The 14714-nt window shown below is 38.5% G+C and overlaps 1 protein-coding gene and 1 long non-coding RNA gene across 7 annotated transcripts in view; one reads left to right on the forward strand and one right to left on the reverse strand.

The window, feature by feature from the left end:
- LOC141949075 (uncharacterized) overlaps positions 1 to 9110 on the forward strand; it is a 26782-nt gene extending 17672 nt beyond the window's left edge. Inside the window, exons 3-5 of one of the 2 annotated variants that reach the window (XR_012630656.1) lie at positions 1041 to 1080; positions 8144 to 8186; positions 8946 to 9110. This is a non-coding gene — a long non-coding RNA (uncharacterized LOC141949075). Of the gene's footprint in view, positions 1 to 1040; positions 1081 to 8143; positions 8187 to 8945 lie in introns of those variants that run through there. The other variant, XR_012630655.1, reaches the window with a different exon arrangement.
- Positions 1 to 10841, reverse strand: part of XIAP (X-linked inhibitor of apoptosis) — a 20964-nt gene extending 10123 nt beyond the window's left edge. The window contains exons 1-2 of one of the 5 annotated variants that reach the window (XM_074882266.1): positions 10706 to 10841; positions 8468 to 8592 (exon numbers count right to left, since the gene is read on the reverse strand). The gene's annotated coding sequence lies outside the window, so the exon portion shown is untranslated. Of the gene's footprint in view, positions 1 to 5090; positions 5152 to 8467; positions 8593 to 9118; positions 9139 to 9823; positions 10645 to 10705 lie in introns of those variants that run through there. The other 4 variants (XM_074882271.1, XM_074882268.1, XM_074882269.1 and 1 more) reach the window with 4 other exon arrangements.
- Positions 10842 to 14714: the final 3873 nt, after the last annotated feature.

Raw genomic sequence — 14714 nt, forward strand, 5'->3', positions numbered from 1 at the left:
CATAGCTTTAAAAGCATGGTGTACTTCTTAAAAAAACAAGCAAACATTGCAAGATTGAAATCAATAAAATATTTAACAAAAGCTCTGAGCAAAACCGTGTCAAAAGGCTTCTGAACCTGAAATAAGAAGTTACTGGATTTAAAATACTGATCTATCCCAGACCACACCTGCAAGATTTTACAGCCCAGTTCCGAAACACAACTATCTTTATTTCTCCCTGTACGAAGGCCACCATGCCATGCCCATTACAGATGGGCATCAACTGGTATCAAAAAGATCAAAAAGAAATAAGCCTTTGGATTTATGTTATAAAGGCATACATCGTAGTTTTCCTTTTAGCAAAATATCTCACGAAATAAACTATCAGATGTTTCACTGGGGCATTTTACCAAAGTGCTTTGCTTTTAAGGTCAGCATCTCGGACTACCCAGCACCAGCGTTCATGCCCAGTACACAGCTTCCACTTTCCCATGCCCTGCCTACACTCTATATTAAAAGTTCCTGCGTCTCTGCCATCACCTCAGCTTTTTCTCCCTTCTCTCCCTGAAGGAACGTCGTCCTCCTTACCACCTGTCCCACACTCCTATTCCTGCCTACACTTTTCCAGTACCGACTGCTAGTCCTGCCCTGCGCCCTTCTGCACCAGAAGGCTGCTAAGAGCACCCAGACGAGCCCCTTCTTTCATAAGGATGAAAACAGGCTACTTGGTTCCTGCAGGTACTATGCAAGAACCACAAACTGACACAGTCATCACCTTCAGCCCAAGATGGATGAAGTCAGAGCACAGAAAAAATTCATCTCTGTCCTCACAAGTGCAGTGATATTATTGACTTAGAAAGTCTTGAGTAAAACACAGGCTACTGATGATACACATCTCAAACTTACTCCTTTATTGTTAAACTAAACTATTAAGAGACTGCCCAAATGGACTTCGTAGCACAAAGCAATAATAATTCAGCAATTAGCAAAAAGAAATGCATATAAGGAAGAACAGAATATGTATTTATTTGAACAACTGTCCTTTTCCATCTTCTACACAGATCCTGCAATGTATCTATTGCCAGTCCTCACCTGTATAAGGTAAGCTATCAGGCAAAAATCTAGCTCCCTCAATATGCTCCTCCCTCAACACCTGCATTAATATTGATTATACTTTCTGTAAGGTCAATGGAAATGTTATAATTGTAATAATTGCTTATATAATACCAGATTTAGCTTCTACAGGAAGGACAAAACCCTTTTTAAAGTTCAGAAGGGGGAGGGGAAAATTAAAATGACTATACATTGCAGGATTGCTCCATCCTTTGCCAAGATGACAAAGATAATTAACCTATAAGCAGGCTGAAAAACATGACATTAGACAGGCAGCATGCTTGCTTCACATAATCATGGATACAAAACTACTTCTGAGCACTAGCTTTAATTCCTTCTGGAAGTCAGTTCATGACTAATGTAATGACATCAGAAATTATACTGTGGTTTTCTGTTTTAGCTTAGCAAATTCAAAAATAGCTTCTGAATAAATTACATTGACTGACCTACAAATCTGACCTATATGCTTGTTTTGACTTTGAAGAGCAAAAAAAAAAAAATCAGTAATTACAGGTAGTAATATGAAAGCTGTCACAATACATGTATTTAATATACATATGTATACTGAAAACAATCAGGTTTTATAACAAAAGTTTAAAAGTTCATGTTTATTTCCTTTTAAAGTCTTATTTTAAATCCTCTAGGACTGTTTCTGTAAAGATCTCAAGTGACCTCATAGATCTATCACCATTACTACTACACTGCACTCATAAAATACTTTGTATTACTCAAATACCATTAGCTGCATACTAATTTTTTTATCCACATGCCTAAAAGACTTTCTACAAGGCAAACAAAAGCCTACCACATATCCTTCATTGATTCCTTTTCAAAATGACTGTTGAAAAAATAAAAAATGCATATGCTTTCAATGTATGAATAGCAGTGTATCTTTACTATTTTACTTATATAGAAATGAGTTCAGAAACAGTGAAAAACCAACTTAAATTTTTACATATTAACTTTTCTGGTTTATATTTACTTTAAAATCAGCATAGAGCCTCCACATCCCTCTTTGATCTGCTGCAAATAATTGCAGCAAATCAAGAGACAAAGTACTCAGTCATCCTATGTAATTTGCCCTGCCTGTCCTTAGTGAAATCAGGGGTAAAGGCAGACCAAGGTTCAAGCCTGACAGATCTCAAGAATTTACTGGAGACAAAGATCACTCTTGGTTTGTGCTTTTTTGTTCCCTATGCCATGTGGGGTGACCACATATTACAATGACAACTACATGAAGTTAAAAAACAGTTAAGAGACAGAATTAATTATGCCCCCACTTCTTGTAAACCACCTACATGTTCCGTTTTAACCACCACTTAACTGCTCCATTATCAGAGCTCACCTTAAAATCTGTCATTCTTAAAAAGAAGTCTGATACAGCAGTATCATATGCATAAAGAATAAACAAGTTTAATATATATCAGATGCATATATATATATAAAAACTTCATTATAACATGAAGTCATTATTTTTCATAAGCTAAAGAAGATATTCTACCAAAGCAATTTGAACAAATATTGCATCTTAAGTAAGGCCCAGCTTCTCCAGTGCCCTCTGACAGGGATGATCTTCAAATCATACTTACACTGCATAAGCAAGCCTGGGTCTTGGAGTACTTTTCCAGACTCTTTCACTAAAACTCTCCACCTCCAACATCAGAAAACTTAAGAAAGCTCATAACATTTTCTTTTTTGGTAAATAAGCTGAAAATTCTGACAAACATCTACTTTTAGATAATTTCATTCCAAAACCCCACTTCTTTAAAGCAGGCTTCATTTTCAGAGTGCCTATAAACATACAATGTTTAATTGTGCATTTTCTCCTCTTTCCCCAAACTAACTTCTCACCTTTAAAAATACAGGCTGCAGAACTCAAAATATCACGTAGGTGGTACATCTCGTATACGACAGACTTTCCTAACGGAAATAACAGCATATGTTTTAACCTATTACTTAAATTAGTTTGTTACTAGTTTTACTCCATTTACTCTGTTGATCCTCTTGGTGTTTCCTGGAAAGATGTGTGTGTGTTTTAATGACACTAAGGAACTGCGAAGGAAACACCTGAGCAAAGACACAAAGAGGGAAGAAAGAGGATCAAGGACTAAACTGAAATACTAGAAATCAGGATGGAGATGATATTCAATTAACTGAGATGTTATTTTCCAGTTTTATTGATTACTTTTAATTAACTGTGAATGCTAGGCAAAAATAGACTAACAGAACTACCTAATATTCAGTATCTGTACCATCCTCAACTGCAATGGAAATCACAGGGTAATGCCTTTCAGTCAGATATAACAGCGGTATCTGAAGCAGGAAAAAAAAAAATCTCTATGTACTGTACTGGAAGTTCTAACAATTGAGGGAAAATATAATTGGAAATAAGCATTAGGATAAAACTAAAAAAAAAAAACCCTATACATAATGCATCCATCACTCAGAACATTGAGATTAGTGGCTTTACTCTTTCAAAGAGTTTTTTCTACAGTGCTATGAATCCTTCAGTACTCCTTCTGCTAAGACGATGAATAAAAAAAAATTATGTCCCCAACATGGCGGTAATCAAAATATCTGCCACATTTGGATTCTCTGGCAGTAAGCAATCTATCTTGATTCTCACAATGAAAACAGCATGAAAAGCACATACCAAAAGAGCAGTAAATACTGACAGAAGGTCCAATCACCACAGATCAATTCTTTAATAGGAAGTAACTGTTTCAAATTATAATCAACCACATTATTTAACCTCCATCTTTTGCAGCAGAAAGATTCAACCATCATTCTAGAAGTCTCTCAAAACCACGTATAAATACTACAGTGACAGAAAGCAGGACAAATCCCTTCCAGGTATCTGCTAGCTTTAACAATGCTCCATCCACATTTTGAAGCCTTTTCCTTACGACAGCCCCTCCAAACATAGCTAGTTTACATTTCAGTGTAATTTTATCTAAGAGAAAAAGACATGAACATATTTACTAAGTATTGAGTCAAACTCTCCTCCTGTGTAACTACTGCTTTAAATACAACATTAGCACTATTTTAAATGCAACATCAAGTTTAACTATTTCTATTTCAAACAACTGTTAAAAGCAACTGTTCAAAGTGTAAAATTAAAACTAGCTTACGAATAGTATTTCTACACAGGTTTTCTAACAGTTGCCTTACTCCAACTAACTGGAGTAATGATTTAAAACAGCATCTTGCACCATAAGAGCAATTGGACAAACATTAACTGCAGAGGAAAAATAACTTAAGGTAGATTTTTGAATGGTTTACAGCGAAGAAACATAAATTCATAAAAAGCAACCAAGACGTGTACACAAGACTTCACGTATCAGCAGCAAACCCAAGTTCAGAGAATATACTTTATGTATACAGAAATTAATTAAGACCTTCTGAACAGATTATCACATATGAAATAAAAGTAGAAGGTCCAGAAGTGTCAAAAGTTCATCTTTACTTATAAAACTCAGGAGATTGTTTAAACTATTATTGAAGCATTAAATACCTTATACATGCAGTGAGTAAACAAAGCCTGTTTTAGCCTGAAAGACTTCCAGAAGCTCAGCCAAATTTAATCCTGCTTCTAAACATCTGAAGGTATTTCTCACAAGACACTTCCCACTTTCAAGCTGAAGTACCAATTTATATAGTCTATTGATTGTGTTTCAGAAGAAAAAGACAAGAATTTATACCAAAATGTTAACTTACTCAAAATGCAAAACTGTACACTGGTTTTGCAACAAACATGTTCAGTTCAGCTTTAAAAATATTAACAGGTATGATTTTAGGCAAAAATACAACATCATCACATTACCTAGATCTGAAATACTTCAAAGGAAAAGTACAGGACCTGCACTTCTCTTTCAAGTATATTTTATTAGGCATGACTATTTCCATCGTTAATCCTAAAACAGATTGGCATTATAAGGAGTTATTTTTAATTCTTCCGCATGACAAGAATGGCAGTAACCTCCAAGTCAGAAACCTACTTGCACAGCCTCGTGTTCCTGACCAAAGGGTACATAAACATGGAGCTTCTACTACTTGACATGCTGACTATGAGAGCAATGTCAGTGTTTATTGTTGACTGAATTTTGAAATGTGATAGTAGTGCACCAAGTAAATATCAAACAGAACATACTGTACCAGCTGACACCCAGATTATGCATATGTCACTTCACTGAATTTCACTTCGTGCCTGCTCAGCTGCAATTAGATCAAGGAAGGTGCATGTGCTAACTAGAAGGGTACTTATAAACACTAAAACCACAAGAAACGTAGGATTTATTTAAACAGTGCTTACAAAACTTAGTATATTTACATCTAATTATCAATAGCCATTAAAAAAAAATCTGCTTAGGGTTTTTTTTAACTTTCTTTTATAAAGAGGGTATGTATCTGTACAATGCCTTTTGATTCAATGCCAAAGCTTACATAAATCCATCAGCTCAGCTTCATTTGTCTGCTTTTCAAACAGGTCCTACTTAGCTACCCATCAGGGTTTATCATCATAGGAAGTCAGTCAGCTACTCAAGGTTATAGTAGGCTATTAGATCCTCCTAATTCTTGACTCTAGTCACAAATACTTTTACAGTCTCTCCATTTTAGAAATAAACATAACCAGGCCAAAAGAAACACACCATTTTGAGAATGATTTTCATATTGTATTCTTCTTCATGAAGAAGTCTTATGGGTATGGAATAGACCAATAAACAAGAAGAATGGATTCATGACAGTGCTCTCAGTAGATAAAAGTGGGACAAATTTGCATCTGCCAAGGGCAGAGAAAGAAAGAATTTTTTTTGGTGAACTTGCAAGACAAATGTCTTCAAAAGGACTTTAGCTGTATGTATGAGAAAGAAAGAGTAAATACCAGCTGCTATAGAAAAATCTTGCATGTTGCAGCCTAAGTAAATGGTCCTACAGAGATGTCAAAAGTCAAACATAAGACATAATCAATTAGAGCCATTAATAAATGTATAAATCAGTGTTATCTGAAGTGCCCAAGGAAGAGAAAGGACTAAAGGTCTGGAGAAAGCCATTTTAGATCTACCACACTTTGCTAAGTGTTTAGTACAAAGCACAGTTGAAAGAGATGTTGGCATTTTTAATTTGGACACAGGAAAGCCTATCTAAAGCAAAGGTTTATTTCTGACAGCTGCTGCCCCTTAAATGAATTGCCTACAGATGACCATACCTAAAAATAAGGGGGAGAAGGACAGACCAACCCCCAAAAAACCCCCCAAAACCACCAAAAAACCACCAAACTGACACAGAAAAAAATCTACCAAACCTCAAGCATACTGAGAAAGAGATGGAAAGATAAAAGGTAAAAGTAGAGAGCAGGAGAGTCAACACCAAGAGCACAAGACTTCAAATAATCCCCCACCAAAGCAAACCAAACCAATTAAAAAGGAAGGAGCAAACCTGACAGTCTCAAGTTTCTCTGGCAGTTCCAGTAAGATGAATGTTTTATTCACGGCATAAGCAGGAATATAATGAATATTTTTCAAGAAAGGCACTGTACTCGTGTAAATCGTACAGAAATCTGTGTATGGTTTAGCTATCAATTTTTAATTACAAGGTTGCTTGAATTGTATCATTTAATCTTATTGAGATTCTGGAAGTGTGTTTTCAGGCAAATCATAGGGAAAGAATCATTTTTTACATTTCTGACTTCCCCCCCCACACACACACTTTTGAAAAATCAGATTATTAGTTTTTCCATCCTGTTTCCACATCCCCTACCAATATCTTCATTTGCTTAATTATTCTGTTCCCCTTCTTATAAAAGGTTTCTTACACAACTCACTGTGAAAATACACTTCCAGTTCAGTACTACAACACTACGATATATGTGGGGGGGAATCAAATTTTTCAAAAGATTCATTTTTATATTGTACACTTACATTTTAGACTTACAATTCAAGCAGTATAAAAATCTACTTTCTACATTATTTTCACGTTTTAACTTTAGAACATTCAATTCATTAACTGCTGTATTATTAACAGGAATTTGATTCAGCTTCAAGTTCTTCCTCAAGAAGTTGAGACTAAACTTCTAGAACTTTTCCCTTTAATAGAAAACAGCTTGGAAGTTCTATTTTGTAAATTGAAGTGTACTTCCATCCATGAAAATCTACCAATACGTCTTGGGGGCTATGCAAGCTATGCAGTTCTTACCCCTGTAAAAGTAAAAATAGCAAGCTACTTTTGTCAGCTATGAAGCAGATGAGTTAATAAATAAATAAATTAAAATTTTAAATCTGTGATTATAAAGTGTACCACTATAGAAATGTGGTGAAATCTGAGTTATTGCTCTTTTGGCTAAGAAGCAAAAAATTACCTGGTCAATGGGAATGTATTAAGTAGAATAGCCAATAGTAAAAAATGCCTAGCAAAACCTGCAGTGCCCTTGGATGTATCTCCCTTCCTGGAGCTGTGCTCCAGCTTTTAGTGTTACATCCTTTTACAATTATAATTGAAGACAAAGATGTGAAAAGAAAGTGTCTTTTTTCAAGCAAACATAATGATACGAAGCTTCAGCTACAGCAACATGATTAATGCCACAGCAAAACTGCCGAGTCTTCTGGATTCTAAAGAAAAATTGTAAAACCACACAAGTACAGAGAACCCATCATTTCCTGCCTTGCCCACTGGTGAGGGTGTTCAGTTCCACCCAGTTAATACTAAGTGGCACTGGTGTGGTCAGGAGTTTGTTATTCACATTCATTTAACTGCAGCCTGATGCAGAAGCAGCATTGTAATACTTTCTGGTATCACTAGCATGAATGTTTTGCCATCAAAGAGTGAGGTGAATTTGTATATATATTTTAATACACACACATATGTACATACACACACACACACAACTCATTGTCTTGTAAACTTGGAAATTGCTCTTGAATTACCCTCTATATTTTCAGTTTGTCAGGAAATTGGGATGACTTGGGGATTAATTCTAGTTATAATATTGTACCAAAAGTGAAATACCAAAGTTGCACCTGTTGAAAACACTCTGCTTGCCTTTCTATTTAATAAGAAACTCTCTGAAACATAGAAGGGGAAGGACAACGAACTGCAAGGTATGTGTGGCTTCATTTTACATTTTATACGATAGGAGTGACATTCAGTTCAAGCTTTGCAGCATGCCTTCTTCAGTCTTAACATACTTTCAACCTTCACGCACAGCTACTTTTTTTCATGTACAAAAATCTTGCTATTTCTGGAGCCTGACTTTCAGTCATCATATTCAGAATATTTTGGATTAGAACCACAAGACAGACCACATGCTATGGCAAATAAAAAGCAGCAAAGGCCTGTACACTGTTAAGTCCTGAAACAAAAAAACGTAAAGGATACTTACAATAGTTTTTCCCTAAGAACTTAGTATCCAATCAGACCAAGTTTTGTAACAGATTAATCAGAGGAGATACTGGTTTCATCTCGATTTTCCACCAATCTTTAGAACAAATTCCAATATTTACATTCCTGTTGGTAGAAAAAACAAAGGTTAAACATCTTCCTTTTCACATAACCTTCAGCATAGTTTACTAAGGCACAACTCCAAAACTATGATTAAAAAACCCCCAACATATTAAAATTCTACTCCTTGGCCAACAAATCCAAATGAAAACATATTCTAAAGTTGAAAGAGTCTGAGGTCAGGGAATGTCTGAAATTCAGATGTTTTACTAAAACTATCACGGGATACAAGATTGGGGAGACTCCAGAAGATCCAAAGAGGGCAAAATACAATCCTTGAATTAAAAATTAGAGGGCAGCAAAAAGGAGAAGCAGACAGAATAAGATTCAGTGATCCAGCATTCTCTTCCCTCTCCTAGGAAATTCTACATCTGATTGTAAACTGGATTTTCTGAAACTCTTCAGCTCCCTGCAGGTGCCTCACCCACCCCAGGAGGATAGCAACAGACATAGAAGCACTATCACAGGTATACAGAGGCCTGAAATGAAATCCATACTTCAGAAACCGAGATATGAACACACATTTCCTTACTGTTCTGATAACAAATGCAAGTCTGTCTCGTATCAGTGGGAGCAGTCAAAAAAAAACCCACAACCAAACAACCCTCAACAGAATTCTTTCACTTTTGCTGCTGGTTACAAAGGGCAAGGTCAGAGGAGGTACAGAACAATCATTAACTTGTTCCTTTGCCCTTTTTGGCCAGTGCTGTAGGTGCCAAATTTTCTACAGAAAAAAGTAGTTGGGGGTTCTTTAAAGGGCCTCAAATAAAACCATAAAACAATTGAGTAGGTAGCAAAATGAAGCACTAAAGAAAATGAAAAATATCCAAATAAAAGTCTAATCAACAAATCCATCAAATGAAAATTTGCCTTCTTAGAATACTTCATTGTCTTCTCTGTTATGTGGTGATTTCACAATAGAGTACATTAATGTGTATCCTGCTACTCTTTGTTAAGGTATTAGATTAAAAAGAAGTATGACAAAAATGTTTTTTTTTTTTTTCTTCCCCCCACTTGGTTCCTTTTCCTTCCAAATTGGTCTACCATAGCTTCTAATTATTTAAGAAACAAAAATCTTCCCACTTAGCTATATGAAGTACTAAAATCACAATGTAAGATTGTAGCAATGAAGGGATAATGAAAGAAGTTCCGGAAAAATACCTTAAAACAGTTACAAGAACAAATTTGTATTTTTAGCAGATGCAGATTAATAACAGTTAAAACTGACAGAAATTACCAAGACTAAAAATAGTTCTTGCATCCATTTATAGGGCTTCTATCAGGAAGACAGGAGCATCAGAGACAGTAGCGCAGAAGCAGAAATACACTGTTAAATATATCAGGGTTAACACATAGCCATTGTGCAAAAGAGAACTGCTTGAACTGGTTTGAATTGAACTGGTTTGAATTACAGCTGAAAAAAATACGTGAGTGAACTTCTTCCTGCAGAATTCTTTGTAAATACTGAATTCTTCCCGTAGAAAACGTAAACAAAACGGGATTTTTTATTAACAAGAAGCAGAAAGGGCGTTCTAGAAGGTGATGGGTCTATTAAAAAAAGGAAAAAAAAGAAAGAGTGGGCAATAGGAGACAATACTCAAAGATGTCAGAAGAACCAAAGACGGCCCCAAAAACGCAGACTAGCATGTCAAATTTTTCCTTATATAAGCAGAACAGAACACTAAACATTCTATTCAGAGGAAAGTCGCTTGTGGACCTCCAAGCCGGCAGCCGGGGCGCGGATCGCAGACCCGCCCGGAGGGGCTGCGGCTCCGGGACAGGGCCAGGCTGAGCCGGAGGAGCAGGCCCGGCCCAGCCCGGCCCGGCGGCGCGCCCCGTTGCCATGGCAACGCCTCCCCCGGCTGGCGACACTCCCCGCCGCCGCCCGGCAGAGGCCAGGGGCAGCGGCGTCCCCGCCAGCCCTCGGGACCGCCGGCATCATCTGCGGGAGGGCCCCGGGAAGCGCCGGGAGGGGTGAACCGAGCCCCCCGCCCCGCTCGGGGAGCTCCGCCGAGCTGCCCGGAGCAGCGAGAGCCGCCAGAGCGAGCAGCCGGAGAGCCCGGCCCGCCCACTTCCCCAGAACACCGACAGCCACAACCGTGCCCGCCTGACAACTCACCGCGCCGTGTCCCCCTCCCCGCCGGCACCGGCTGCCAGAGCCGCTCAGCAGCCAGCGCGCACCGAGAAAATGGCGGCTCCCGGCAGCCTCTCCGGCCCCTCTGCGCGCCTCGGAGGCGAGAAGGGAGCAGCGCCCCCTGGCGGGCTGGGGGGGGCGTGGCAGCCCGGCTCCCGCCGGCGGATGGCGGCACGTAGCGGCAGCAGCCTGGAAGCGCAGAGCGGCCGCGCCCGCCGCCGGCCCGCCCCCCCCCGCCGGCCCGCGCCTCACCGCCCCCCCCGCCCCACCGGCGGCCCGCCCCCCCCCGCCGGCCCGCCTCCGCGCCCGCCACCTCCCCGCCGCGCCTCAGCTCCTTCCGCTTGCCCGTCCCCTCCGCGCCTCAGCTCCCCCCGCGCCGCGGCGGGCCTGGCCAGGCCGGTGGCTGCCTCTCCGCCCTCAGCAGCTCGAGCATCATTTCACAGCCCCGTTCCCAGACGGTGTCTGGGGTGGAGCATGCGCATGCCAGCGCCCCCCTGCCCTCAGCGCTCGGCCCCGCAGTGACGGCTCGGTAGGACCAGCTCTGTCAAACGCAGGGCAGTGCCGGGAGCGGAGCTCCCCCACGGCGGGGCACCACCTGCGGGGCCCTGGGACTCTCACGGGGGCTGTCGCTGGCCGGCTGACAAGATCGATACCAATAAAGTTACAAGTTTGACCTACATAAGGTGTGGTTCTTCAGAACCACCTTGGCTGAAATACCGCATGACAGTGCAGTTATTTATTCCGAAATTTATAGACTTCTCTTAACCGGCTGCATAAGGGAACTGAGAAATCCCCTACCAGACACTGATCTTCCAAGTACTCTCAGGAGACATGAGATTCCTACCAATGATACTTCTCGGTACATCCTGGGCTGTATTATAATTGTTCCTTAATCTTTGCTCATAAATCATAGGGATAGTAAAGCAAAGCAGGCAGTGCTACTTATTAATAAGTTTGCCAGGGACTGGCCTTTTTTTTTCTTTGGATTGTGTTCTCACTAGCTATTATAAATCTAATGTATCTGGACTGGAATTTTCCAAATCAGCCAGAAACCTCAGGCTATTTTCTTTGGTAGTTGTAGGCAAAATCATCTAATTCTTTTCAAGATTAAGATCGTTGTTGTGCAACATTAAAATATTCCATTAACCTTTTTCTTCATTTTAGAAACCCAGGTGCCCTCATGATTGATTCAACAAATTGTAATGTAGCGAAGACACTTGGCTTGATGTAGGGGACCTGCACCCTGCTATCCTCAAGAAAAGTCAGCTACTTGGAGTAACGTTCTCAAACTTTGTTGGCTTTCTCATTGTACCTATGATTAGTAGCAACTTTTCTCAAATCATGTGTCTCAGAAGACTTGAGACAGATAGTTTGGGACAATTTCAGGATAAGTAGTCTAATTTATACAGTGTGCCAGATTGCTTGCATTGAAGCCCTTTTGGATAAGGATTGTTTCTCACTTTATGTTGTCCAGCACATACTAAGACACCAATTTGATTCAAACCTTCTAGTTATTTTAAGCACATATAGTAACTTCCATCTCTGTAAGTACTGAAATACTAACAAACTCCCTTTGGTCGATTAGGAAGAAATCATAATGAATATTCAGTAATCAAAAATAATCATTCAGTAATCAGGATGCAAGTCCTCATACTACTTGCTCTTCATTCAAAAAAGAATGGCCCACAACCTAAACCATAACATTTACTCATGCAGCCTAATGGTGATGCTGAGCCTATAAAAGATTTCCCTGAACTAAAGGATAAATAGTTCAAAAGGTCGGAGACTTTTGAAATACATTGAGACTAATGAAAAACTATCAGAAAAGATACTACTATGGATAGGTTTTTGTTAATATTTCTCTTGAAGAAAACAATTTGACTGCAGTGCTATAAACCTTTTGTAATTTCATACTGCAAAGATGTGATAATGCCCATGATTAACTTTACACTAATTCATCTACTTAGTTTACAATCTAACTTAAGTCCTGCAGTTCTAATACTTACACTTGTCATTCTGCAAATTTTTTTTTTTTTTTTTTTTACAGTGGCTCTTGAAAGTAATTGTATTCTTAGACTTGTTTCCATACCTCTGGTATCTGGTGAGGTTACTATGGCCCTCACTCCTTCATGAGAATAACATTTCCAGTCCCTCACTGGTAATGCGTGGGCCAATTTCTCAGGAGTTTGGCATTTCTCTCAATTTGAAATCTTCAGGGTATCTGTATAGAGTAAAACCAAGAAATGGAGTAATTTCTAAAAAAGAAAACTGTACTGAAAATGCAGACCATTTTTCGGGGAAATACTACAAAAGTATTTCAGAGATGTTCTTTAACGTGAACAGAGATGGCCTCAAGAAATGTGCCATGGAAAAAAATCACTTTAATCACAACTGACGGAAATTTTAAAACACACGTCAAATAAATTGTCTAAATCTCTTTGTCTCTTCTGTAATGTATGCACATACTATTTTTCTTTTTTCATTTGTATTCTTTATTTCCTTAAGAGAAAAAAAAAACAAATGTAAAAGGCTTGAGTATTACAGGCAATATTTGTGCAAGCCAGACAGAATTTGGTTGCCTAAAAATGCCAAGATGATAACAGTACGTTTCACTATCTGAGAAATAGCTCTATTGCAGTAATGAAATTCACATCAATCTAAACTCATTTCACATCAGTCCAAAGCAAGATCATTTATTTAAGGATCTTTGGCATAATGTGACACAATAAGAGGTCTGTACCTTAGCACCGCAATGTGAACATGAATATTTAATCTTACAAATCCTTGTCATGCCACATTATTAATACATTCATTAGCAATGATTTTCACAAAGGCCATTGCTCTGTTGAGGTTTTGATATTTTTCCAAATGAAGCAGATTGTTTTTTAGAGGTTGCAAGATGTTTTTATAGTGACCCACTTACAGGTTTTGATGTCTAAATGGAAAAGTTTGGTAAAACAAACACAAAAAGCTCTATCACCAATACCTAGAAAACCTAGAAGGTAAGAAAACATAACAGAAAAGCATCAGCAATAAGGACAGTAATGCTCATAAAACATTTATTTTCTAAGCAAGCTAGTTCTTTGTTTTCTGTTGAGTTTAATTACTTAAAGTTCAGTTTGAATAAAGTTTTGAATCAGTGAGTGAAAGCCAAAGAGTACAGTCATACTGTAAAGCCAACACAAAGCCTTTGGTGACCCAACAGCATTAAAACTAATTATATTACTTCAAAGTACTTTTGATTGCAGATAGAATTGTACAATGGTGATACTTGAGCTACAGAAAGTAATTAAACTTTGAAGAATCTTTCAAGCAATATCTTTGTTAAGACAAACCGGATGTAGACAAATATTCATATTTACTGTATTCCCTCTTTCATTTGAAATGGAACAAAACTGTTGCTAAAATTTATTGAGTAGTCTGTATTAAAACAAACAAAAAAAATTAGTTTACTGACTTCACATATAGGTGTAGCCTCACTGAGTTTTCCTGCCTGCTTTTTTGTGGAAGGACTTGTAGCCAATACATTATGGACCTTAACTGACCACAGAGCAATTCCATACTTTGAGTATCTTTGTCTTAGTCTTGTATTTTATTCTCAGATAAATTGGGAAAAAAAAAAAAAAGAGATTAAAAGAACCTTTAGTGAGATAAAGAAATACCTCTCTCAGTCTGATTTATATGCTTCATTAAATTATAATCCATGTGTTACCGTAAATTCAGTCTCAACCCTCTAAGACTTAGTTTGGAGTTTTTAGAAGGCACGCATTCTTTACTGCAGTGCTGGATGCACAGGGGATCGTTCCACCTAACATGCATACACTAAACCAAAAGTTTATCCTTTATATACCTTAAAGACAGGAATATTCATCATTTTCCAAGAAGTCTCCACCTTTCTGCCTATCTATTACATTTACATAATGATGGCGTTGAAAAATTACACTACGCATGTGTGGGAGTCTCAGGTGGTTGTCGGTGGTCGTTTGGGGAGTTA

This window comes from Strix uralensis, chromosome 13 (assembly GCF_047716275.1).
Source record: "Strix uralensis isolate ZFMK-TIS-50842 chromosome 13, bStrUra1, whole genome shotgun sequence".
In the NCBI taxonomy this organism is placed as follows: Eukaryota; Metazoa; Chordata; class Aves; order Strigiformes; family Strigidae; genus Strix; species Strix uralensis.